The 25,059-nt window shown below is 39.8% G+C and overlaps 1 protein-coding gene and 2 long non-coding RNA genes across 5 annotated transcripts in view; 2 read left to right on the forward strand and 1 right to left on the reverse strand.

Moving 5' to 3' along the window:
* tnfrsf21 (tumor necrosis factor receptor superfamily, member 21) overlaps positions 1–25,059 on the reverse strand; it is a gene marked incomplete at its 3' end in the record, with an annotated part of 221,673 nt that overhangs the window by 72,880 nt on the left and 123,734 nt on the right. The window lies entirely within an intron of this gene.
* LOC309689169 lies at positions 13,941–15,326 on the forward strand. Its single transcript, XR_014271289.1, has 2 exons — positions 13,941–14,328; positions 14,912–15,326. It is a non-coding gene; the product is annotated as an uncharacterized lncRNA (long non-coding RNA).
* LOC309689176 lies at positions 18,495–24,591 on the forward strand. The gene is made up of 3 exons (XR_014271296.1): positions 18,495–20,049; positions 23,537–23,705; positions 24,038–24,591. It is a non-coding gene; the product is annotated as an uncharacterized lncRNA (long non-coding RNA).

Below are 25,059 nucleotides of genomic sequence, written 5' to 3' on the forward strand. Positions count from 1 at the left end.
AATTTTATTTATATAGCGCCAAATCACAACAAAAGTCGCCTCAAGGCGCTTCATAGATACAGAGAAAAAACCCAACAATCATATGACCCCCTATGAGCAAGCACTTTGGCGACAGTGGGAAGGAAAAACTCCCTTTTAACAGGAAGAAACCTCCGGCAGAACCAGGCTCAGGGAGGGGCGGCCATCTGCTGCGACCGGTTGGGGTGAGAGAAGGAAGACAGGATAAAGACATGCTGTGGAAGAGAGACAGAGGTTAATAACAGATATGATTCAATGCAGAGAGGTCTATTAATACATAGTGAGTGAGAAAGGTGACTGGAAAGGAAAAACTCAATGCATCATGGGAATCCCCCGGCAGCCTACATCTATTGCAGCATAACAAAGGGAGGATTCAGGGTCACCTGGTCCAGCCCTAACTATATGCTTTAGAAAAAAGGAAAGTTTTAAGCCTAATCTTAAAAGTAGAGATAGTGTCTGTCTCCCGAATCCAAACTGGAAGCTGGTTCCACAGAAGAGGGGCCTGAAAACTGAAGGCTCTCCCTCCCATTCTACTTTTAAATACTCTAGGAACAACAAGTAGGCCTGCAGAGCGAGAGCGGAGCGCTCTAATAGGGTGATATGGTACTACAAGGTCATTAAGATAAGATGGGGCCTGATTATTTAAGACCTTGTATGTGAGGAGCAGGATTTTGAATTCAATTCTGGATTTAACAGGAAGCCAATGAAGGGAAGCCAAAACAGGAGAAATATGCTCTCTCTTTCTAGTCCCTGTCAGGACTCTTGCTGCAGCATTTTGGATTAGCTGAAGGCTTTTCAGTGAGTTTTTTGGACATCCTGATAATAATGAATTACAGTAGTCCAGCCTGGAAGTAATAAATGCATGAACTAGTTTTTCAGCGTCACTCTGAGACAGGATATTTCTAATTTTAGAGATGTTGCGCAAATGGAAGAACGCAGTCTTACATATTTGTTTAATATGTGCGTTGAAGGACATGTCCTGGTCAAAAATGACTCCAAGGTTCCTCACCGCGTTACTGGAGGCCAAGGTAATGCCATCCAGAGTAAGAATCTGATTAGATACCATATTTCTAAGATTTTCAGGGCCGAGTACAATAACCTCAGTTTTATCTGAATTAAGAAGCAGAAAGTTAGCGGCCATCCAGGTCTTTATGTCTTTAAGACATTCCTGCAGTTTAACTAATTGGTGTGTGTTATCTGGCTTCATGGACAGATAGAGCTGGGTGTCATCTGCATAGCAGTGAAAATGTATGCTATGTCTTCTAATGATGCTGCCTAAGGGAAGCATGTATAATGTAAACAGAATTGGTCCTAGCACTGAACCCTGTGGAACTCCATAATTAACCTCAGTGTGTGAAGAGGACTCTCCATTTACATGCACGAATTGGAGTCTATTAGATAGATATGATACAAACCACTGCAGTGCAGTACCTGTAATACCTACAGCATGTTCTAATCGCTCTAATAGGATATTATGATCAACAGTATCGAACGCTGCACTGAGGTCTAGCAGGACAAGCACAGAGATGAGTCCACTGTCAGAGGCCATAAGAAGATCATTTGTAACCTTCACTAAAGCTGTTTCTGTGCTGTGCTGAGCTCTGAAACCTGACTGAAACTCTTCAAATAAACCATTCCTCTGCAGATGATCTGTTAGCTGTTTGACAACTACTCTTTCAAGGATTTTTGATATGAAAGGAAGGTTGGAGATTGGCCTATAATTAGCTAAGACTGCTGGGTCTAGAGATGGCTTTTTGAGTAAAGGTTTAACTACAGCCAGCTTGAAGGCCTGTGGTACATAGCCGATTATTAGAGATAGGTTGATCATATTTAAGATCGAAGAATTAATTAATGGCAGGACTTCTTTGAGCAGTTTTGTAGGAATGGGGTCTAAAAGACACGTTGATGGTTTGGAGGAAGTAATTATTGAAGTTAACTCAGAAAGATCAATTGGAGAAAAAGAGTCTAACTTAATATCAATGGTACTAAGAGTAGCTGTAGATAATATTACATCTGTGGGATGATTATTGGTAATTTTTTCTCTAATGATAAAAATTTTATTTGTGAAGAAGTTCATGAAGTCATTACTAGTTAACGTTAAAGGGATGGTTGGCTCAAAAGAGCTCTGACTTTTTGTCAGCCTGGCTACAGTGCTGAAGAGAAACCTAGGGTTGTTCTTATTTTCTTCAATCAGTGATGAATAGTAAGATGTTCTGGCTTTGCGGAGGGCTTTCTTATAAAGCAGCAAACTATTTCTCCAGGCTAAATGATGATCCTCTAGATTTGTGACACGCCATTTCCTCTCCAGATTACGAGTCATCTGCTTTAGGGTACGTGTTTCAGAATTATACCACGGAGTCAGGTACTTCTGATTTGAGGCCTTAGTTTTCACAGGAGCTACAGTATCCAGAGTCGTACGTAGTGAGGAGGTGAAATTATTAACAAGATAATCGACCTCTGTTGGGGTAGCGTTCAGATAGCTGCTTTGCTCTGTGTTGGTACAGGGCATTGGAGATGATAACAGTGGGTGGATTATATTCTTAAACTTAGTTACAGTGCTTTCAGAAAGACATCTACTTTGATAAAGTCTACTCTTCACCGCTGTGTAATCAGTTATTGTAAAAGTAAATGTTATCAGGAAATGATCAGACAGGAGAGGGTTTTCAGGAAACACTGTTAAATGTTCAGGTTCGATGCCATATGTTAGAACAAGATCTAGAGTGTGATTAAAGTGGTGGGTGGGTTCTTTTACATTTTGAGAGAAACCAATTGAGTCTAATAACAGATTAAATGCCATGTTGAGGCTGTCATTTTTAGCATCTACATGGATGTTAAAATCACCCACAATAATTATTTTATCTGAGCTCAGAACTAAATTAGATATAAAGTCTGAGAAATCAGACAGAAACTCTGTGTAAGGCCCAGGTGGACGATAGATGATAACAAGTAAGACTGGTTTCTGAGTTTCATAGCTGGGGTGGACAATGTTAAGCATCAGGCTTTCAAATGAATTAAAAGTCTGTCTTGGTCTTTCATTAATTAATAGGCTGGTGTGAAAAATTGCTGCCACACCGCCCCCTCGGCCTGTGCTTCGAGATTTCTGGTAGTTAGAATGGCTCGGGGGTGTTGATTCATTTAAACTAACATAATCATCCTGCTGCAACCAGGTTTCTGTAAGGCAGAGTAAATCAATTTGTTGATCAATTATTAAGTCATGTACTAACAGAGACTTGGAGGAGAGAGACCTAATATTTAATAATCCACATTTCACTGTTTTACTCTTTGGTTCAGATGTGGATACTGTATTGTTCTTTCTTTGTGATTGTTTATGTTTAAGTTGTTTGTTGCTGGTTTTTAGTTTGTTTTTTGTCTGTTTGGGAGCTGACACAGTCTCTATGGAGATGGGTTTTTGGGGGGGTAGCAGGAGGAGAGAAGCTGCAGAGAAGCGTGTAAGACTGCAACTCTGCTTCCTGGTCCCAACTCTGGATAGTCATATTTTGGGGGGTTTAATAAATTTGTCCATATTTCTAGAAATGAGAGCTGCTCCATCCAAAGTGGGATGGATGCCATCTCTCCTAACAAGACCAGGTTTCCTCCAGAAGGTTTGCCAATTATCTATGAAGCCCACATCGTTTCTGGGACACCACTCAGACAGCCAGCAATTTAAGGAGAACATGCGGCTAAACATGTCACTCCTGGTCTGATTGGGGAGGGGACCAGAGAAAACTACAGAGTCCGACATTGTTTTGGCAAAGTTGCACACCGATTCAATATTGATTTTAGTGACCTCCGATTGGCGTAACCGGGTGTCATTACTGCCGACGTGAATTATGATTTTACTGAATTTACGTTTACCCTTAGCCAGCAGTTTTAAATTTCCTTCAATGTCGCCTGCTCTGGCCCCTGGAAGACAATTGACTATGGTTGCCGGTGTCTCTAGCTTCACATGTCTGAGAACAGAATCGCCAATTACCAGAGTTTGACCCCCGGCGGGTGTGTCGCCGAGTGGGGAAAAACGGTTAGACACACTAAAAGTACATATTCACACTAGCGCTGTATATCAACCCCAATGTGGCTTTAATGCAACTAGTCTTATAGTTATCTACTAGTCTGCAACAGTTAGATTACACATAGATGATTTAACTACTTTAGGGGCATTTCACTTTTCTAAAAGTTTCACAGGCCAATAGTTTTAAATAGAGCACCGCAAACAACATGTATTCTTTTAGAAATAAACTGTGATACTTCTAAAAAACACATATTCACACCTAGTCACACTCTGTAACAGTTAGACAGAGGGGGTGCAGTTAGGCTCCCAACAGTCTGTAAAAAGGTATGAAGCAACAAAAGAGGCTCCCTTATCAAGAGCACCCCAGCCCAAAGGTGTTTCTTCACAAACAGTTAATTCCCACACTCTGTAACAGTTAGACAGAGGGGGTTGCAGTTAGGCTCCCAACAGTCTGCAAAAGAAGTCATGAAGCAAACAAAAGAGGCTCCCTTATCAAGAGTATCCCAGCACCCATCTCAACTGTAGTTCCATACATTCCACATTTTTTAATTACAAACAAACGGTTAATTCCATTATCTTATCTTATCATGTCAGAGGCCAACAGAAACCTTGTCCAACAGAGTCTCCAAAGGCTTTCCACCTTTCTTCCTTACAACGTACTCTTATCTCTACATCGCAGAGGTCAACTGAAAGTAGCCCCACCTATATAAAAACACCCCATCAGACACACAGTATTTTCCTCAGCACTTCACAACTGCCACAAGGTATATCATTTTAACTTTTTATTTTTTCACCTGAATGTGCGTTGGAGCCGACTTTGCTACCCGCACAGAGCGTTTCTGACAGCCGGGCGCTGCTTATACAATAGAGAAAAGCAACAATACAGAGTGTTTCTCTGCTCCAAGAAATCTGAGGGCCTTTCACAAGGTAAGCATGTCTGTTATACCCAGGGCATAAATGTCTGTATGTCAGTGCTGATTATTCAAACCCTTTTTAAAATGTGACACATATGTTGTCCGAAAATATTTCCTCTAAATTTGCAAAGTTACTGATTTAAAAAATATATATTTTCGAACTTTTAGTTGCATGTCAAACATATTATAGACTCTTTAGCATATTTATATAGCTAAATTCACAATGGTATAACCGTGCTAAATAAAAGAGGCCCAAGCACCAATGCACTCTAATCCACTCCGCTAAACTGAATGTTGATAAGTACATGAAGCGTACCTCTACCTCTACAGCTGAAAACAGTTTGTATCCGTACTCTGAGGGTCTGCTGAATTGTTTTTAATACGGCACTTTTTGACGAACAGCAGATGATGAAATCCTCTTTATTGTAGAAACTGTCCCTAAGCTATTGTTGCTCATACTTACTGAGGTCGCTAGCTACTTCCTTACTATGTCAGTAAACTTTTTTGAAAAGGAAGCTGTTGTAGATTTAAAGAAACATCTTAATTGAAGCAAAGGCAAAAAAAACTGGAATGAATTTTATGTGACTTCATATTAAAGCCAACAACAAGTGAAAATCCAAAAACGGCTCCAATCCTTTGTATTAATGATCTCCCCCCTCTCTCTCTCTCTGTGTGTGTGTGTGTGTGTGTGTGTGTGTGTGTGTGTGTGTGTCCTCACAGAAGGAAGGTCACAGCAGGCGCTTTTCTCAAACGCATTACCAATCAGTTTTTTACAAGAAGTGTAGCTCATACAATGGTATAAATGTATTCTTTGCGATACTTTATAAATATGAAACTAAAGATTTTGAGTTCGTGCACATTGTGAAGCAAGAATCTAAATATTTGTGTCACAATGATTTCTATAAAAGCGTGTTGTTTATGGGGATAATGCAACAAATCTTTTGTGCGTCCTATTAATGATCAATGATAATTGAAGAGGAACCCAGGCTCAGGACATTTTCATGACAAGTGACAGCGCAGACAACTACTAATGAGAGAACATGTTTTATCATCATAAACACGGTGATATGAAGCATCGTTAAAGTGTCACTTCAGTAATGTTGACTCATGTTTTTAATAGAGATGGCACGATACCACTTTTTTATGTCCGATACGATACCGATATCATAAATTTGGATATCTGCCGATACCGATATGAATCCGATATAGTCTTTTTTAATCAACAAAACTGTTTTTTTAAATATCTTGCTGCTAGTCTCAAGTTCATACTCAAGTTTAAAACAACAACTACACTAAAGCTATTCTGTTATACCTGTATGGAAAATTTTTTTTTCATAGTTCAGCAATACTGATCAATCTAATAAATTTAAACCTACACCATCCTCCCTATTCTGGTATTTTAAAGAGTACTTAGCGTAAATATTAAGCAACCCAACTAATAGGGTTCCAACTCCCAGCAACAAAAATAAATAAATAAAAAATAGGGAACCACCCCTCACGCTCCACCTCATGATGCTTAATCGATGTAATCAACCTTAATTTGATGCAGTGTGAAAAAAAATGCACAGAAATAAATTATTTTTCAAGAAATATTAAATAGATTCAACATCTTTCTTCAACAAAATTGCAGACTGCACAGATGGTACCTTCCCAAAGGAAAAAGTACTATAGCTTACTAGGGTATATATATTAGACTTAATAGTCACTATATACAGTAATTGACTTCTATTCATTTTACATCAAATTAAAACTTTGGGTGTCAGATAATTATTTATTAAAAGCTAGACATTTTAAATGAGAATAAGAAAGAAAAGTATGTCTTTGTGCCCCCTTTTCCCTGTTAATGCCCTATCGGCCCCCCTGGCTAAACTTTGCTAGATCCGCCCCTGCACAGTGACCAGCGTCAGCTACGTAGAAAAAGATCCTCGAGTAGAAAGTAATATTAAATAAATTCAAACAACAGCTTATCAAGCTTAAACGTGCTGCTGTTGTTCAGCCGCTGGGTTCCTCTTTCTGGTGCAAAGTGGGCCAAAAACAAACAAAAGAGACGGACTCGCAACAGAAAAGCCGATCAACTGATCATTAAGCAGTTTCATGATTGAAGTAGCAGCAAGAAGAGGCAGTCGCTTGTTAAGCTTAACGTAGGAATGCTTTACATTCAGAGATGGACTTACACACTTGCTTTACTTCTCTCGGGGATAACTTTGTCGGAGATGAAATGCCAGGTTGCTAGCGAAGCTCCACATGCTATCCAGACCACCAACAGGTCCTGCATGCCACAGCCACTCTATCACGTGATGCATACTGCTCCGACGTGCTAACGTTCTGAGGTGAGTTACGGCGTGTTGCAAGTTTTGCGAGGTGCTTTCGTGATATTTAATGGATCGGATTACATTTTTTATTTTTCTCCGATATCCGATCCAGTAATTTAGGTCAGTATCGGACCGATACCGATACGTAATATCGGATCGGTCCATCTCTAGTTTTTAATAATGACTTTAAAACACTAAACTCTAATTTCTGTGGTTTATTTTAAGTTTACAGAATATAACATGTGGTAAGACGACGAGTTTTACTTCTCACTGTCCGTGTTATGTGTATCTATTTATCATGTATGCTACTTTGCTCTGTGGACTGTAAAATGTTTCATTGTGTTCATGAAATAAACCAGACTTTCACTGTCTGCATCTTTTACTGTTTTTCTGCTTTTGTTCACTCCAAGTTTGACAAAACCTACAGATATCCAGAGTTAACTCACTAACAATGTGGAGCAGTCACAGTGTATTTAGCTGCTTTTTCCCTGAACACAACCAACCAACGCCTGTAGTCCTCACTTGGTCATTTGAACGCTGAAGGAGATTTCTTCCATAGACACCTTATACTAGTGTTTCCTGCACTACTATGTTCTATATAAATCCAGATTCCTTTTATAGTTTGCAGTGAAATTTGTTAAACCATTGCTTAATGGGACAGAAGTACAATTCACTCTTTACTAACACATTTGTAGATAAGTTTATTGCTGAACAACACAGCTAGCAGTCTCACTGTCACGGCTGGCGGAGTGAGCCGTGTGGAGTGGAGGAAAAGGAGGACCCAAAATGCAGCAAACTGATGATACGAGTGAAGTTTATTTACATGGTGGCAGTGGCAAAAGCAGGCAATGAAGCATGAGTAATGACAAACCTAAACTGGGAGAAACTAAAGAGCAAACCTGAAGTCTACAAAACGGAGAGCGGAGCAGAGAGACGCAGACTAAGGAACAGGATACCAAGAAACACAGACGAGCCGACAACGAACACAGACCGACACCCACTATATACACACACACACACACACACACACACACACACACGGTAATCGGGTAATCGCACACAGGAGGGAAGAACAGCTGATCTGAATACACATGATGACTGGAGGACACAAGCTGAACACAATGACAACAGACACAGACTTTCAGAACAAAACAGGAAATCTAGAACCCGAACCGGACACAAGGGGGGAAGACACAGAATAACTAGAACAGAGGGAAATAATCACAAAACACAAAACGCTGGGTCAACGACCCAGGACCATGACACTCACACACTCTTTAGGTTTTTCAAGTTATGTGTGTAAGGGTTTAGTCTATCAAACCTTACCCTTTTTTCCCCAGTATCACAACAGTATGACTCCCAAAGTACGGCTCAGTAAACAACCAATGATTCTAAAGCCAGAACAGAAAGATACAGTTGAAAGATGAATGATTGCGTTTTTATGATGTAAAACGACCCCCTCTTCTTCTTCTCTGTGTTGGTGTTGTTCGTGTGTGTGTGTGTGTGTGTGTGTGTGTGTGTGTGTGTGTGTGTGTGTGTGCCTTAGAAGTCAAATAATACATTAGCCATACTTAAAAAAAACATCTGAATTTCATTTAGAACTGAGATTCTAAGTTGTAAGCAGAAATCTTATGCACAGCCAGAAACATGTTTCCCCACTTTCACAATGCTGAGGTGTCAAATCCACAACCCCCAACAAATGGTTTGTTACACGCGGGTGTGAAGGGCAAGCTTTACTTACACAGCCTCACACACAGTTGATTTTTAAAGTTTTTGGGTACAGGGGTTTAGCCACAGATGCAACATCCACTTTTGATAAAGATCACTCCACCTGTTTATTTCTTAAGAAATTAAGCATCTTTATTAAGCTCTTATTTATAAATGTCTACACAATAATAGACACCATGTGCTCTGTGACATTATAGTCTTCTACTTCCATCGGTTTGCATTTTAAACTCCCAGCCTTTCAGTTTGTTATGAACGACTTATATTTCTAACATTTTGTGATATAAAAGTGAACCATGCGACTTTTTTTATTTTCTGTTTGATGGAATGACTTAAGACACGAGTTATTTAAACAATTCTAAATGACAGTGTGATGGCCATAGTACTTTATGTGGGCCAAAAGTGTTAAGGATAATGTTTATCAATGTAAAATTGCAAAGAACTTGTGGATAGAATATAACATTTTGTAAACGGTTACCTCAGAAGCTGTACTGGTAGATCTATGTATGTAAGGTAAAACTATCCACAGTACTACCACTTAAGTAACTAAACACATAAAGTCACCCTTACCAATAATCCGCTGCTCCTTGAAAAAGTAGCACAAACAGACAACAGACTGAGCAATGATAAGTAGAGCTACCCGAGGCCAATACTCAAGCAGAAGAAAATTAAAAGTTGTTGTTTTTGTGGCTCGAAAAATTAAAGAAAGTATGTTTAATAATTCAACAAGACCCGCACCTTCAACACATGTACATTCAAATTTTGGAACAGGCTCAACATTGCTGCTGTTCAATAGTTTTTATCTATTCGAAAAAGTCATTTTACGGCTTTAATGTTTCCAGCTGATAAGGAGAATGAGTGCATTTCAAATGAGCGTCCAAAGGCTTTAAACATCTGCTTTGTCTGTAACGACAGTATCAAACTACAGAGCATTGTTTTTACTAAAATTCAACATTTCCAGATGAAAATTTGGCTGCTTTTTGTTTTTTTCACTGTAACACCCACCTCAATGCCATTTTTAGGATATTCTTGGTGATCCCACCTTTTTCATATTCATGCTTTTGGCACTGAGGGTATCTGATACGCATGTTGTCACTGTGTTTTTGTACTACCAGCTGTGAGGGCTCTGCTTTTGCTTTGAGCAGTCTGTTTTTTGATCGGGGGCGATCGTGGCTCAAGAGTTGGGAGTTCGCCTTGTAATCGGAAGGTTGCCGGTTCGAGCCCCGGCTCAGACAGTCTCGGTCGTTGTGTCCTTGGGCAAGACACTTCACCCGTTACCTACTGGTGGTGGTCAGAGGGCCCGGTGGCGCCAGTGTCCGGCAGCCTCGCCTCTGTCAGTGCGCCCCAGGGTGGCTGTGGCTACAATGTAGCTTGCCATCACCAGTGTGTGAATGTGTGTGTGAATGGGTGGATGACTGGATATGTAAAGCGCTTTGGGGTCCTTAGGGACTAGAAATATAAATACAGGCCATTTACCATTTTTATTTTGTCTCGTGACTGTGTGTTTGTTTGTTTTTCAAACGAGATCCTCGTCAGTTTGATTTTGTTACCACAAACTTTGTGTGAAGTTCACAACAGAGGTAAAGAGATTTAAACACCCCAGTTTAAGGAGGCAGGCAGGGGTTGGACCACCTGCACAGGACAGATGAAGCAGAGAGTGTCCGGGGAGATGTGCAACAGAAGCAGAGGGAACATTTTACTAGATGATAAATGGCAGATTTAGGTGATTAAGGATTTGTTGACAAGATTAAAAGACATGTCCGTCAGAGTTCAACAAGATTACAGTTTGATTAAATAAAAAGTTTTTAAACTACACAAGGGTCATTTTCTCCTCTGATAGTAAGCATATTAAACATGTCAAGAAAGAAAGAGTATAATGAAAAATAGTAAATGTGTGTCTAATTAAACTCTTCCTGTGAACCTTATATCATCCTTTAATATGTTTGGTGTTACGAACTTGAAGAAGCACAGAAAAGATCATCACACATTAATCTAATCAGTTTTCAGCCTTCATTCATATTGAAAAGTTGAAATCTTCCCTGCTAAACCCAAGTGCAGCGTTTAACACCGTTGGCCATAACATTTTATTACAGCTATTATTAAATGGAGAGTCCTCTTCACACACTGAGGTTAATTATGAAGCTCCACAGGCTTCTGTATTGTGCCCTCGTCCGCAGAACTTTCCTCCTCCTCCGCAGGGTGGCGCAGGGCCTCATTCCTTCAAACCTTTTTTTTTTTTTAGCTCAAAAACAGAGAGAAGTATGGCCTCTACAGCCCTGCGCCACCCTGCGGAGGAGGAGGAAAGTTCTGCGGACGAGGGCACAATCACAATATTACCTGACACGCCCGGTTACTATCGCCCCTTGGAAAAGCAGCAGCAAGCGGACGAGCTTGACGGTTGGGCATCTTCTTTGTTCATCGATACCGTGAAAACCGCGGTGTATCATCTTGTCAACCTAGTAATCAACAAGTACCTCACTGACAAATGCAACAGTTGTATGTCCGATCAACCCCGCCAGAAACAGCATGAGTGTGCGCGAGTGTTGGAGGATGACTTTTACGCTGAAAATTATTACAGCATCAGAAAAAGACTCCTCACCCCTCGTTTCATTCCATCCATTCAACGGCTGCTGATTGCTCGCCACATCAAAATGGACGACGTCAAAGTCTGCATGGTGGCAGAAACGCTCTTGCACGAACTGAAATCGGAAAGGAAAGTCTTTGACGCCATCACCGAGGCATACACCAAACTGGTAGGATTGGACATGGTGAAAATCAGACAGCTACGGTTGGTCGCAGAGTGTTACAAAGGTGGCTGCTAATTTTTTCTCTGAAAGACTGATTTTTTCATTCTTAGAACGTGTAACCAGCATTTTACCAAACAATGTATTCTACATTTAGTACATTAAAAAAAAAATGTACCTACGTAATCGGTGATGAATTGTGAAGTTACAATTCTTTTCTGAAAAAGCATTTTTATTTTATAAATAAATGTTGATGTTGTGCTATGGGATTGTATGTTTCAATTTTACTTATAATGTACCAAATCACTACAACAGGCGGCTCAAGACGATGCCATCCAGAGTAAGGATCTTGTTAGCCACAGTCTTTCTAAGATTTTTACACCCCGTTACAATAACCTCAGTTCTATCTGAACTTAGAAGCAGAAAATTAAAGCTCATTATAGGGAGTGCAGAATTATTAGGCAAGTTGTATTTTTGAGGAATAATTTTATTATTGAACAACAACCATGTTCTCAATGAACCCAAAAGACTCATTAATATCAAAGCTGAATGTTTTTGGAAGTAGTTTTTAGTTTGTTTTTACTTTTAGCTATTTTAGGGGGATATCTGTGTGTGCAGGTGACTATTACTGTGCATAATTATTAGGCAACTTAACAAAAAACAAATATATACCCATTTCAATTATTTATTTTTACCAGTGACACCAATATAACATCTCCACATTCACAAATATACATTTCTGACAGTCAAAAAAAAAAAAAAAAAAAATCGGCGACCAATATAGCCACCTTTCTTTGCAAGGACACTCAAAAGCCTGCCATCCATGGATTCTGTCAGTGTTTTGATCTTTTTACCATCAACATTGCGTGCAGCAGCAACCACAGCCTCCCAGACACTGTTCAGAGAGGTGTACTGTTTTCTCTCCTTGTAAATCTCACATTTGATGATGGACCACAGGTTCTCAATGGGGTTCAGATCAGGTGAACAAGGTGGCCATGTCATTAGTTTTTCTTCTTTTATACCCTTTCTTGCCAGCCACGCTGTGGAGTACTTGGACGCGTGTGATGGAGCATTGTCCTGCATGAAAATCATATTTTTCTCTTTAAGGATGCAGACTTCTTCCTGTACCACTGCTTGAAGAAGGTGTCTTCCAGAGACTGGCAGTAGGACTGGGAGTTGAGCTTGACTCCATCCTCAACCCGAAAAGGCCCCACAAGCTCATCTTTGATGATACCAGCCCAAACCAGTACTCCACCTCCACCTTGCTGGCGTCTGAGTCGGACTGGAGCTCTCTGCCCTTTACCAATCCAGCCACGGGCCCATCCATCTGGCCCATCACGGGCCCATCCATCTGGCCCATCAAGACTCACTCTCATTTCATCAGTCCATAAAACCTTAGAAAAATCAGTCTTGAGATATTTCTTGGCCCAGTCTTGACGTTTCAGCTTGTGTGTCTTGTTCAGTGGTGGTCGTCTTTCAGCCTTTCTTACCTTGGCCATGTCTCTGAGGATTGCACACCTTGTGCTTTTGGGCACTCCAGTGATGTTGCAGCTCTGAAATATGGCCAAGCTGGTGGCAAGTGGCATCTTGGCAGCTGCACGCTTGACTTTTCTCAGTTCATGGGCAGTTATTTTGCGCCTTGGTTTTTCCACACGCTTCTTGCGACCCTGTTGACTATTTTGAATGAAACGCTTGATTGTTTGATGATCACGCTTCAGAAGCTTTGCAATTTTGAGACTGCTGCATCCCTCTGCAAGATATCTCACTATTTTTGACTTTTCTGAGCCTGTCAAGTCCTTCTTTTGACCCATTTTGCCAAAGGAAAGGACGTTGCCTAATAATTATGCACACCTGATATAGGGTGTTGATGTCATTAGACCACACCCCTTCTCATTACAGAGATGCACATCACCTAATATGCTTAATTGGTAGTAGGCTTTCGAGCCTATACAGGTTGGAGTAAGACAACATGCATGAAGAGAATGATGTGGACAAAATACTCATTTGCCTAATAATTCTGCACTCCCTGTAGATCAGTCAGGTCCTCCAGCTCTCGTTTATTGACCGTCCCTAGAACCAGAACTAAACATGGAGAAGCAGCTTTTAGTTTCTATGCTCCCCACATCTGGAACTATGGGCAGAAATCTGTGCCATCAGAAACTGAATTTGAATAAGTTAAATTTGAATTGCTCAGATTGAATCTGAATTGTAACTTGAATAAATGCTTTTGAAAACTGAATTTGAATTAGTCTAATTTGAAATTGAATTTATGGTTTGAAAATGATCATCACTAAATTGAAATTGCATTTTATATTTTGAAAATGAATTCATTTGCTTTGAAACTGCATTTTATCCTTTAAAAATTCAGCTCTCGAATAATTTCAGTTTCACTTCTCACCATTCAGTTTCAGTTCTACAATTCAATTTCAGTTCCAAAATTCAGTTTTTTGGAACTTACATCCGGTTCCGGTTCAAGCGCAGATTAATAGAACTACGTTTTACTAGCGGACCAAAAGTGTTACTGACGGGAATCTACAGCGTCTTGAGCTGAATTAAGACTTCAGAAGTCATTCGTCATGTCGAATGACCAGCGGATAAACTCTCAGGTTGGTAATAAATGTATTACATGTATAAGAACAAGCGTCATGTTAACAAATGATAGCCGTAAGGTAACTTTTATGCTTATTGTAGCTGTTAGCTAAAAACGCTAATTTAGCGTAGTTTGCCCTGAATTCAGCTTTGACAAACAAATATGATCGACTGTTTCTAGTAGAATTCCAGAGTTGTCATCTTGGACCCTCTCAGAGCACCCCCTCTGTATGCTTGCAGAGACCCCTGCAGTAGGGAAACATGCAAAACAGTGCCCAAACTTTTGTATTTTAGCTTTATTTATGTCTTACACAGCATCCCAACTCTTTAGCTAACTTAATAACTTTAGCTAAAGTGAATAGTTAGTCTAATTCATTAGTGCAGCATTACTGGATCACCTCTGTTTGAAGTGATATAATGTGATATACAACTATCACTGAAACAGCAAACTTTGTAAATAAGCAAACAACACTTCTCATTCTTTAAACGTTTGGCCACAGCTGTAGATTACACTATCAGTGCTTGTTCACTCTTGACAAGAATTACATTTCAAAATTTACTTTGTGCATTTACAGGTAAACAATATCTAATATTGAAAAGGGTGAAGAGCCTGAGGCCGGTGACAGTCCAGTTCTACTCTAAGTACATCCTTACAGTGGCTCACAGGACAAGGCCACATTCCTGTCCTGCCAGAAGAGAAGAGAAACTTCAGTCTTCATGCAGTTCAACCACACCTGTCATATTCCATACGGCAGGGGTCTCAAACTCCAGTCCTCAAGGGCCAGTGTCATGCAACTTTTCCATGCCCTCGAGGACTGGAGTTTGAGACCCCTGCCGTATGGTGTTCATGCTGTTTTCTACCACACAGTTACAGCATGTCTGACTGCCTGTTCAGCATATGCAAAAATATATGAGTTTAAGCATGTGATGACTAAGGCCTTCCATTATGGTGTTTGTCATCACATGTCACAGACATCTGGATGATCATTTGGAATAAACAAAATACTAAAAACTTGTTACTTCATCTTTTATCATTATTATTATTATTATTATTATTATTATACATTGTTAGGCATTAGGTTTATTTGTAGTAGTTCTTTCCAAAGTCTTTCCCTCTTCCATGTTACTGTGGCAGCTTGTCAGCATCTATTTGGGGTTGGGAGTGGAACAGAAAGTAAGGAAATCCAAAGTGCCATTAAAACCAGGAGAGGTTCTTATATTTCAGAAGAAGGGATTAATTCAAAAGAAATGACCTCAATGCCATATTTTATTTAGGAACCCTAGAGAGCACTTTGCAAAATAACACATTCTTATAATTTCACCCTCAGATGAGCCAAGCTACGACTGTCAGGGAAGGTGATGTAGGTACAGAGCATATGAGAGTGGTTAAGTTTGTCTCTTGTCTCGATGAAGGCACAAGAGGGATCAATGGCAAGGCGTAGAGATTCAGTATCTTCAGTCTTCAGTGGACACTCCATTTCTGGCACAAAACACCTGTAAAAGATGGTCGATTTAGGAGGTGACCCGACAACTTCAGCCTGTCAAACATAGTAATGGAGCAGTATTCAAAGGAGCTTGCAAAGAAAAGCGTCTGGACTTCTTTAAGTGGAGTAGTATGTTTAAAAAAAAAAAAATCTAATTAAGCATGCACTCAGTACCCCAGGAATTATTATGGTAGTTAAACACAGTGATAGTTGTATATCACATTATATCACTTCAAACAGAGGTGACCCAGTAATGCTGCACTAATGAATTAGACTAACTATTCACTTTAGCTAAAGTTATTAAGTTAGCCAAAGAGTTGGGATGCTGTGTAAGACATAAATAAAGCTAAAATACAAAAGTTTGGGCACTGTTTTGCATGTTTCCCTACTGTAGGGGTCTCTGCAAGCATAGATGCTCTGAGAGGGTCCAAGATGACAACTCTGGAATTCTACTAGAAACAGTCGATCATATTTGTTTGTCAAAGCTGAATTCAGGGCAAACTACGCTAAATTAGCGTTTTTAGCTAACAGCTACAATAAGCATAACAGTTACCTTACGGCTATCATTTGTTAACATGACGCTTGTTCTTATGCATGTAATACATTTAATACCAACCTGAGAGTTTATCCGCTGGTCATTCGACATGACGAATGACTTCTGAAGTCTTAATTCAGCTCAAGATGCTGTAGATTCCCGTCAGTAACACTTTTGGTCCGCTAGTAAAACGTAGTTCTATTAATCTGCGCTTGAACCGGAACCGGATGTAAGTTCCAAAAAACTGAATTTTGGAACTGAAATTGAATTGTAGAACTGAAACTGAATGGTGAGAAGTGAAACTGAAATTATTCGAGAGCTGAATTTTTAAAGGATAAAATGCAGTTTCAAAGCAAATGAATTCATTTTCAAAATATAAAATGCAATTTCAATTTAGTGATGATCATTTTCAAACCATAAATTCAATTTCAAATTAGACTAATTCAAATTCAGTTTTCAAAAGCATTTATTCAAGTTACAATTCAGATTCAATCTGAGCATTTCAAATTCAAATTTAACTTATTCAAATTCAGTTTCTGATGGCACAGATTTCTGCCCATATGGAACACATTATCGGGAGAATGCAAAGCTGCAGAGACACTGAACTCTTTTAAGTCTAAAATTAAAACTCACTTATTTAGACTTGCTTATGAGTAACTGATCCTATTATGGCTCTCTACTTGTTTGTTTTAATTTTTTCATATAAATTCTTGTTTTGATTATTGTTTTATTGTAAATGCTTTTTTGTAAATGTTTTCTTGTATTTTACTTTTATAGTGTTTTATGTTTTATTTTTTGTGTTTTATTTTAATCATGTAAAGCACCTTGAATTGCCTTGTGCTGAAAGTGTGCTATACAAATAAAATTGCCTTGCCTAGGGTGAATCATCTAGGGCAGCGGTCCCCAACCTTTTTTGTGCCACGGACCGGTTTATGCCCGACAATATTTTCATGGACCGGCCTTTAAGGTGTCGCGGATAAATACAACAAAATAAAACTAGTACCGGTACCGAAAAAAAGAAAATTTATTCATAACACACGTGAAAAGACCAAGGAAAACCAAGTAAACGATAAAAATGATAACAAAATAACGCTGAAAACCGATAAAAACCCTGAAAACTATACATTTCACACCTGAGCCTCAACTCTCGCGGCCCGGTACCAAACGACTCACGGACCGGTACCGGTCCGAGGCCCGGGGGTTGGGGACCGCTGATCTAGGGTGTGGGGGAGACTACCCTCTTTATGACCAAGGATGTTCCTTCTGCTTTTATGTTATAGGACCCTTTGATCAACAACACACACACACACACACATTATTACTTAAATACAGAAGTTCACACATATACATACAATGCCTTGTCTGGGCGTGGCTTTGTTCTGACGTGTTTTGTGTGAACTGTGTCTCAATAAAAAGGGCAGCAAGGGAGATCGTCATCGAGCTCATTTTCGTGGTGGACACTGCTACACTAGCAGGGCTAGGGGCCAGGACTCTACTCTTCTGGTTTTTGGGGGATGTTGCTAACTCCAGGTCAGATAACAGGCAACCCACGCGCAGTAGATGTGCACGGTGTGAGGACTCGCAGCAAGCTATCAAATATGGCGCATTTCTCGGCTTTTAACAAAATGCTATACGTCGCCAGGTGTTTCATTAGATTCGAGGAGTTACCTCCTTTGCACAGTATCGCCTTAAAGCACTTGTTGCAGGCTGCTGAGTTTGCATCTTTTGCTGTGAAGTACAGCCAGACTTTGAACGCTTCGCTTTGGGCAATTTTAATCTGTAGCTCTGCTCTAAAAGAACGTACATACCTGGGCCCGCCTACTACGCTCGCAAAGGTAAAATGATTGGCTGGAATCCAAAGTGTATGACATCTCAGGGGGAAAAAAAGCACCGAAATGTGCGCTGCTTTTTGGTCTGGTTACTATTGTTTATGTCAGAACTGGTGCCATAATGGCACCGGATACCGGTACCCATCCCTATGCGTAACACGTAATGACACAGTCGAACAATAAACACATACTGCCCATACATCAAATATACCAGGGGCAATTATGAATACACCACAGTTGTAGGGTTGAAATTGTTCTAACTGGTATATTATGAAGTGCTACATGATCACTAGCAACACAGCTATATTAGCATAACATTCAGTGGCTTGCAAAAGTATTCGGCCCCCTTGAGTCACAGATTCTCGATTGGATTTAGATCTGGACTTTGACTGGGCCATTCTAACACATGGATATGTTTTGTTTTAAACCATTCCATTGTTGCCCTGGCTTTATGTTTAGGGTCGTTGTCCTGCCGGAAAGTGAACCTCCGCCCCAGTCTCAAGTCTTTTGCAGACTCCAAGAGGTTTTCTTTCAAGACTGCCCTGTATTTGGCTCCATCCATCTTCCCATCAACTCTGACCAGCTTCCCTGTCCCTGCTGAAGAGAAGCCCCCCCAGAGCATGATGCTGCCACCACCATATTTGAAAGTGGGGATGGTGTGTTCAGAGTAGAGATGGCACGATACCACTTTTTTATGTCCGATACCGATACCGATATCATAAATTTGGATATCTGCCGATACCGATATGAATCCGATATAGTGTTTTTTAATCAACAAAACTGTTTTTTTAAATATCTTGCTGCATTTTGCAAGTCTGCAAGTTCATACTCAAGTTTAAAACAACAACTACACTAAAGCTATTCTGTTATACCTGTATACAAAAAAAATATTTCATAGTTCAGCAATACTGATCAATCTAATAAACTTAAACCTACACCATCCTCCCTATTCTGGTATTTTAAAGAGTACTTAGCGTAAATATTAAGCAACCTAACTAATAGGGTTCCAACTCCCAGCAACAACAAAAAAAAAAAAAAAAAAAAAAAAATAGGGAACCACCCCTCACGCGCCACCTCATGATGCTTAATCGACGTAATCAACCTTAATTTGATGCAGTGTGAAAAAAAATGCACAGAAATCAATTATTTTTCAAGAAATATTAAATAGATTCAACATCTTTCTTCAACAAAATTGCAGACTGCACAGATGGTACCTTCCCAAAGGAAAAAGTACTATAGCTTACTAGGGTATATATATTAGACTTAATAGTCACTATATACAGTAATTGACTTCTATTCATTTTACATCAAATTAAAACTTTGTGTGTCAGATAATTATTTATTAAAAGCTAGACATTTTAAATGAGAATAAGAAAGAAAAGTATGTCTTTGTGCCCCCTTTTCCCAGTTAATGCCCTATCGGCCCCCCTGGCTAAACTTTGCTAGATCCGCCCCTGCACAGTTACCAGCGTCAGCTACGTAGAAAAAGATCCTGGTGTAGAAAGTAATATTAAATAAATTCTAACAACAGCTTATCAAGCTTAAACGTGCTGCTGTTGTTCAGCCGCTGGTTTCCTCTTTCTGGTGCAAAGTGGGCCAAAAACAAAGACGGACTCACGACAGAAAAGCCGATCAGCTGATCATTTAAGCAGTTTCACGATTGAAGTAGCAGCCGGAGAGCGAGAGGCAGTCGCTTGTTAAGCTTAACGCATTCACAAACATTCAGAGATGGACTTACACACTTGCTTTACTTCTCTCGGGGATAACTTTGTCGGAGATGAAATGCCAGGTTGCTAGCGAAGCTCCAAATGCTATCCAGACCACAGGTCCCGCATGCCACAGCCGCTCTATCACGTGATGCATACTGCTCCGACATGCTAACGTTCTGAGGTGAGTTACGGCGTGTTGCAAGTTTTGTGAGGTGCTTTCGTGATATTTAATGGATCGGATTACATTTTTTATTTTTCTCCAATATCCGATCCAGTCATTTAGGTCAGTATCGGACCGATACCGATACGTAATATTGGATCGGTCCATCTCTAGTTCAGAGTGATTTGCAGTGTTAGTTTTCTGCCACACATAGCGTTTTGCATTTTGGTCTCATCTGACCAGAGCACCTTCTTCCACATGTTTGCTGTGTTCCCCACATGGCTTGTGGCAAACTGCAAACGGGACTTCTTATGGTTTTCTGTTAACAATGGCTTTCTTCTTGCCACTCTTCCATAAAGGCCAACTTTGTGCAGTGCACAACTAATAGTTGTCCTATGGACAGATTCCCCCACCTGAACTGTAGATCTCTGCAGCTCGTCCAGAGTCACCATGGGCCTCTTGGCTGCATTTCTGATCAGCACTCTTCTTGTTCGGCCTGTGAGTTTAGGTGGACGGCCTTGTCTTGGTAGGTTTACAGTTGTGCCATACTCCTTCCATTTCTGAATGATCGCTTAAACAGTGCTCGGTGGGATGTTCAAGGCTTGGGAAATCTTTTTGTAGCCTGCTTTAGATTTCTCAATAACTTTATCCCTGACCTGTCTGGTGTGTTCTTTGGACTTCATGGTGTTGTTGCTCCCAACATTCTCTTAGACAACCTCTGAGGCCGTCACAGAGCAGCTGTATTTGTACTGACATTAGATTACACACAGGTGCACTCTATTTAGTCATTAGCACTCATCAAGCAATGTCTATGGGCAACTGACTGCACTCAGATTAAAGGGGGCTGAATACTTTTCAGTTATTTTTTTGTAAAAAATGTTTGGAATCATGTATGATTTTCGTTCCACTTCTCAAGTGTTCACCACTTTGTATTGGTCTTTCACACGGAATTCCAATAAAATTGATTCATGTTTGTGGCTGTAATGTGACAAAATGTAGAAAAGTTCAAGGGGCTGAATACTTTTGCAAGCCACTGTATACTGCAACAACATGGGATTAGAGCAGCTGTGAGAGAATTCAACATTACTAAATCAATGCACCTTCTGTACCGGAAGTGGAGCAGGCAAGAAGAATGAGTTGAGTAAAGTTTGACTTATCTGACTGTTTTCTTTTGCTTAATGCGCCTCATAATCCAATGCGCATTATGTATGAAAACAGACCCGCTCATCGACAGTGTGTCTTATAATCCAGTGCACTTTATAGTCCGAAAAATATGGTAATCAAGAGTAAAGAGGATTCATGAGTCAACAAAGCTCTGAGCTGATCTGGCATCACTGGAGTAAGAGGGCAGGGAACCTACATCTAACAGACAGCAGATAGGTCAAGATGGCTCTGGATTAGGAAGGCAAGTTGTGCCCTGATTGGTCACCTGGGAAAGAGTGTCTGATGTTGCAAGCACAATCTGATGACTAGGAGTTTTTCTGGTGACTAAATTATTAGTTATTAAACCATGTAACTGTTAAATTTTTCAGATTTTGCCCAAAGGATTTGTTCCCTTTCAGTCAAAAGGCTATGAGTTCACAATACAAAATCTGAGTAAAACCAGGCTCATGCTCAGTGCTCCAATTCAGCCTAAAGGCAGTTGATGAAATGTCAGTTAAAATTTATTTGCAGGCCCATGTTTGTTGGACACAGATTTGTTAATAATACATTGAATGGTTGGTGTAATTAACTGTTACTCTTGAGCTGAATCCAGATTTGAATTTGAATCCAAGAACTGCTTTAAGCATTCTTTACCAATGGTATCGGGTTAATTTAGCCTTGTCAGAGGTATGGAGTCCCTGATTGTTATCTTACCCCTAATATCTTGTCACTGGAAATAATATTCTGATTATTACTTAGTGATGAAAGACAAATTTAGAATTAGATGGTGCATTTATTTATTTTTATTTTTTTACAAGAACAAGGCTCTGAGTGTTTAGTGCTGACCTTGGTGAGCATGGTAAAGAACACTAATTTGATACACATCACTGGGAGTTTAGAAGAGAAGGATGAAGGAAAAGGAAGAGAAAAGTAAATGGTGATGAAGGATCCGGCATGTTCTCTATGTGTCCCCATTTGACTACAGCAGGAGCTGTACAGGCTGTTCACTGAGGCTGGACACATGTGCTGTTTACTGAGATTCATCTTATTTCATGAATACCAACGAGAGATGAGAAAGAAACCCACAAGGTGACATAAAAGTTGCTCCCTATAGAATCAGTTCATAAAAATTTAATTGGACAGGCAGTTTTCAGTTCTTTCCAGCTGCTATGCGGTACTGAGCATAAAAAATTGTTAGCAATTTGTGGTCAGGTACTACTTATGAGCTGTAGTCATCAACCCTTGCTTTGAATGTGGATAACTACTGTATAGGAAATTCTTTTACTTATGTATTAATAATATTATTTTATTGTATAATGCCTTGGTGCCACTGGATTTTAACATGTCTGACACCCATACAGTAAGACAAATGGTGGGGGTGTAGTAAGGAAGTGAGAAGGGTCTGGCTGCAGCCACTGTGGAGCTCCACAATAACTGGATACACGTGACCTCCACAGTAACCGGATACACGTGACCTCCACAGTAGCCATGTTGCCACTTTTTTTGCATTACAACAACATTCCTTCTTATTTAATTTTTTTTTCATTGTGCTCCATGGCAGAGAAACGCATAGATATGCTTTTTCCTGGGCCTGGTTTAAGTAAGAGAGCTGGATTAACGGCTTCTGTGGGCGAGAAGAAGAAAAAAAAAACATATTTTGCATTAGAATATGATTTATTGTTGGCGTCAGAGATGCAAAATAACGAATACTTCAATACTGTACATAAGTAGAATTTTCTGGTATCTTTACTTTATTGCTGTACTTTTTTGTGCCTACTGTATACTTCTTTATACTTCTACTTCTCACATTTTAGCACGCGTATCTGTACTTTGTAATCCGTACATTTGTAAATCAGCCCCCGCACGCGTGCTTTGGACGCAAGATTACTTCAAAATTTTGTACATAAATTATTACTTATGTACAAAATGTATTATTTTAGACCCTGTACTTCTTACTTCCACTTGACTAAAAAGTCGAGTCAATGCTTCTACTTTTATTTGATTATTTTTAAACAGAGGTACCTAAACTGTAGTAAGGAACGTGTGTACTTGTGACACCTTAGGTTAGCGTCAACACTGTAAATTTCGTCACAAACAGATTTATATATTTATCAATACTTCTATTCGTTATTCTATTCTGTACAGCTTTTTTATTGCCCAGATTTTAGTTAGCCCCTGTTCAATTGACTTTTACATGTCAATAGAAACATATCTCACAAATTAAAGTGTCTTGTAAAATATTTGGGGGGTTTTTTCAAGAATTTTCTTCCCAAATCTATTACATGCCAACTGTAAATTGTTATTTCTGCTAAAACCTTAACTTAAATGTGTATATGGTGTTTATCTGTTTTTCTCTCTATTTTAGATGCACATATCAATGTGGAATTCGGGCTTAAAGCCAGAATTGCAGGAATGCAACACGTGTTGCAGAGGACTCTTTCACTGCCCTCTGTGCCCCACTTTCAGCCCTACTGTCAGGGCAAAGATTGAGGAGCATCTAAGTGTGCATATAAAAAATGCTTTGCATTTCAACGGTATGTTTGTATTAAATATACTTTCTAGTTATAAATATGCACTTTTTTAAGCACTTCTGCAGTATCTTTGTTGACTTAAAAGTTGCTGTTGATATTGTACAGTTCAGTGCATTCATCTGCAACAAAAATAGTGTTTTTATAAAATATATTTTTATTTACTTTTCACCACTTTTCTTGACATAACTTTTGTGATCCATACCATTTTGCTTTCATTACTGAGGTTGGCTTGGATGTTTTTGTTAACATGTACAATCTGATTATTAGATAAATTGATTGCATTCTATACAACTACATTTAAATTACATCTGTTTGTTTGTTTTCTTCTCTTACAGATAAAATGATATGCCAGTGCAGGCTGCCTTGTAGGACAACAGGACACTTTCACTGCCCTGTCTGTAAGATTACAATCATACGACGTGGGGATATGGCAAGGCATTTATTGTCTTGTCAGCATTCTTCAATGCCAAGTCAGCCATCATTATCAGGACTGCTCCCCGCTGAACTCTCCGAGGAGACCCGTATTCCTCCGGCAGTACGCTTCGAGGAGCCCCGTCTCCCCCCCAAGGTTTTGTCTTCGGTATCTGAACCATTTTCTGAATCTTTGTTAGAACATTCATATGCTCTACCCTCTGTGCTCAATAAAATTGCAGCTGATGGAAAGTCCATGAAAATGACATGCCCTCACTGTGGCCTTATTCTTCGTACCAAAAACTACAAGGCTCACATGATGAGGAAGCACTCCAACCAATCAATAGATGTTTGCCTGGCCAGTCATCTGCAGTGTTTGTGTAGATGAAACTACAGGGTTATTTGCTGTGCAGAGAACTGGCCATGGGTTTTCTGTGCCAGTTCACGTTCAGAGGAAAACATGGGGGATGTCTCACAATATCAGATGTAAGCTGGAGGAATGTCAGCAATACCAGTTGCTAGCCCAGCGGAGCGGACTAGGCTTCAGTTTATGTGAGCACCTTCACTCACTAGATTACTGCCGAGAAACTGTAAAGGAGGTTTTTCTTCAAGAGCACATCATGATGGAAATGGTGGACCTTCAATTTTTTGGAGAGGCCAAAGCTGCTACATGCATAAAGAGACAGAAAGCTGCCCAGATGGCACATGCTCCACTTTGTGTGAGGGTGGATTTTGGTGGATCCTCAACAAAGATCTGTTTGTCTGTAATTGAGCCGGAAATACACAGTTTCTGCCGTCTTGGCAGAATATTTGTGACTTACAATGCTCTGAAGAACACCTGGCATTGTGTTTGTACAAAGCCAAGAATATCATGTCCTCATAAAAACATAGCTAAATGGCATCTCTTCCAGATACAGAGAGACATCTTCAAATCAACTGTACCACT

This window comes from Aulonocara stuartgranti (assembly GCF_965226115.1).
Source record: "Aulonocara stuartgranti genome assembly, chromosome: 15".
In the NCBI taxonomy this organism is placed as follows: domain Eukaryota; kingdom Metazoa; phylum Chordata; class Actinopteri; order Cichliformes; family Cichlidae; genus Aulonocara; species Aulonocara stuartgranti.